A 2760-nucleotide genomic window follows, 5' to 3' on the forward strand; every position below is an offset into this window, starting at 1 on the left:
AGCCCCGCCTCCGTCCTACAGGACCACTGCTCCCTTCTGCTCAACACTAGCCTCACTCAGCCATGGCCGTCACCAGCTGACTCTGCCCCCGCCGAGCCCCTCAGCTGGGCTACACCCCGCTGGGGCAGGTCCACTCTGCTAACCCCATGGCCAGCAGGCCCTCGTGGGTTGTTGGCTCCCAGAAGAGCCTCAGGGCTGCTACCCTCTTGTAGCTGGAAAGCAGAGAGCAAGGGAGAGAGCAAGAGGAAAGGGCTGACGCCCAGCTTGGGTCCGCGAGCTAACAACCCCAGGACTCACACTTCAACACAGGGCCCCAGCCCCTATGTCCACGACCTCCCAAGGACGCCAAGCAATTATGTTGCTGGGTGAAATCACAGCCCTCAGGTCCAGTGCCACCCATCCCCTCCCAGCAATCCAGAAGAAGCCTTCGCAAGGGTTTTTTGGGGGGATGTCTCAAACCCAAGCCATGGCAGCAGCTCTGTCTTGGGATCAGAAATGATGATGCCTCTGACTCTGTGCTTTTCATTCAATATTTCTTTGGCTACTTGGGTGTTTCGTGCTTCCAAGAGGATTTCAGGGTTATTCTCTCCCGTCTCTGAAGACTGTCACGGGCGTGTTGATGGGGATTGCACCAAACCTATACATTGCTTTGGGTAGTATGGGATGGTAACAATACTAATTCTTCCAGAACATGAACACGGAGATCTCTCCACGTGTGCGCATGTGTGGCTTCAGTTTATTTCATCAGTGTTTCGTAATTTTCATTGTATTTCAGGCATTTCACTTCCGTGGTTATATTTGTTCCCATGAGTTTGTGTTTTTCTAGCTACTCTTGAATAACATTACTTTCGTGATTTCTTTCTCAGTAAATCTTATTAGTGTGTGAAATGCTACTGATTTTTGTATGTTGATTTTGTATTGTGCAACAGTACTGAATCAATTTGTCAGTTGGTGTGGAGTCCTTAAATTTTCTACATTTGGAACCACATAATATCCAAATGGGGATAGCTTCACTTTCCCCCTTCTACTTCATATTCCTTTTATTTCTTTCTCTTGCCTAATTACTCTGGTGAATAAGATCAGTAAGAGTGGACACAGTGGTCTTGCACCACATGTGAGAGGGAAAGCTTTCAGCTTTTCCCTATTTCAGGTGATGTTGGCGGATGTGTCCTCTATTCTACTGAGCTATGACCCTCCTAGTCCTGTGTCTCTCAGCACGTAGATTGCATCCTTTTCATTGTTCTAGCTTTGTCTTTCGTGATTCTTTATCACCTCCATTCTGCTATGGAAATGAGAAGTTTTTCACTTTAGATAATGTACTTTTCCATTCGATAAGTTTTGTTCAGCTCCTCTTATTTTTTATTTTTCTGTTGAGAATTTCTATCATTTCATTCACTCAAATACTTCAAATGTTTTTCTTGATCTTATAATGCATAAAACAGTCACTTTAAGGTCTTTAAGAATTCCCTGTTGCGATTTTTTTTCCTCACCTTGAGAATTCGTCCCATTTTTATAGCTGTTTGAATTGTATTCTGGACATTGTAGATATTATTTGTTGTAGGGTCTGGTCCCTAAGACAGCTGTCTGAAGACAGTTGAAATTTTCTGTTTTAGTAAATCAACTAAGCTATGTTCAGACCATGAGCCATGAATTCTCTCCCACCTTCAATGTAGACGCCAACACACACACACACACACACACACACACACACACACACTCGCTCTCTCTCTCTCTCTCTCTCTCTCTTTCCAGTTAATTTTGAGAATTTCTGTAAGAATTAGTCATCATTCATTGATTTACCTAGTTCTTTTATCGGACTAGGTAGGATTAGGAGTCCTTTGTTTTTCTTCCAGTGTAACACATAATAAAAGGAGGAAGTTTCTTTTTTAGGTTAGCCTACTAGGACATGCTGTTGGTAGTTCATGCCTGACTGCCTTACATCAAAACCTTTCCAGGTTTGCTTGTGTTTTTAATAAAATTCTACGTTTAAGTTAATCATACCTCAAGGATACAGAGCTGTGTATCAATCACTGATATTAATCGTACTCACCAACTTCCTCTCCCTACCTACATCCTGTTCCCCTTTCCATATAGACAGCAGAGCACAGAGCCTCTGGCATTTATCTATTCTTCAGCCTCTCCTCTCTGCTTCTGTAATTGATGTACTTTCTTTAACCGTTCCTCTGATAGCCTAATGGGGACACAATTTAGAATTTTTCAATTTTTACCAAGGCTTTTATTGGTTTATTACAATGGGACTCGCATATGCATTTTGAACACATGATAAAAATTAAATTATTGATGAAATGCTTGATGCACATGATTTCCATTGAAATGAACTACTATAAACTTTTTTCATAGCTATGATCTTCTAATTATGCAGAGCCCACAGATCTTCAATGTTCCTACAGAAAATTGGGTTTTAATACTTCATAAGTAAGCATTACACATTACATATACCATGAGAAAATATCATTTCACGATTGTTACCCAGAAAAAAATGATTCTCATTATGTTTTCATTTATGCCCATGAGTCAGACAGCTGGAATTTTAGAACAATTTGAGCTATGCCCTTGCTGTGCTTTGAAAAAACTTCTGATCACATTGAAATTTCAGAGTGTATTAAACTGAGCTTTTACTGCATATTATGAAAATTGTTGGGCCTATAGAACTTCTTTTGGGAATATCTTGCAAAAGCAGCTTATTCTCCATTTGTTTTATGCTTATTAGATGACTCAGAGGGATTACATTTTCAAGAA

The sequence above is a fragment of the Fukomys damarensis genome, unplaced genomic scaffold (assembly GCF_012274545.1).
Source record: "Fukomys damarensis isolate Sample0158 unplaced genomic scaffold, DMR_v1.0_HiC HiC_scaffold_30, whole genome shotgun sequence".
Lineage (NCBI taxonomy): Eukaryota > Metazoa > Chordata > Mammalia > Rodentia > Bathyergidae > Fukomys > Fukomys damarensis.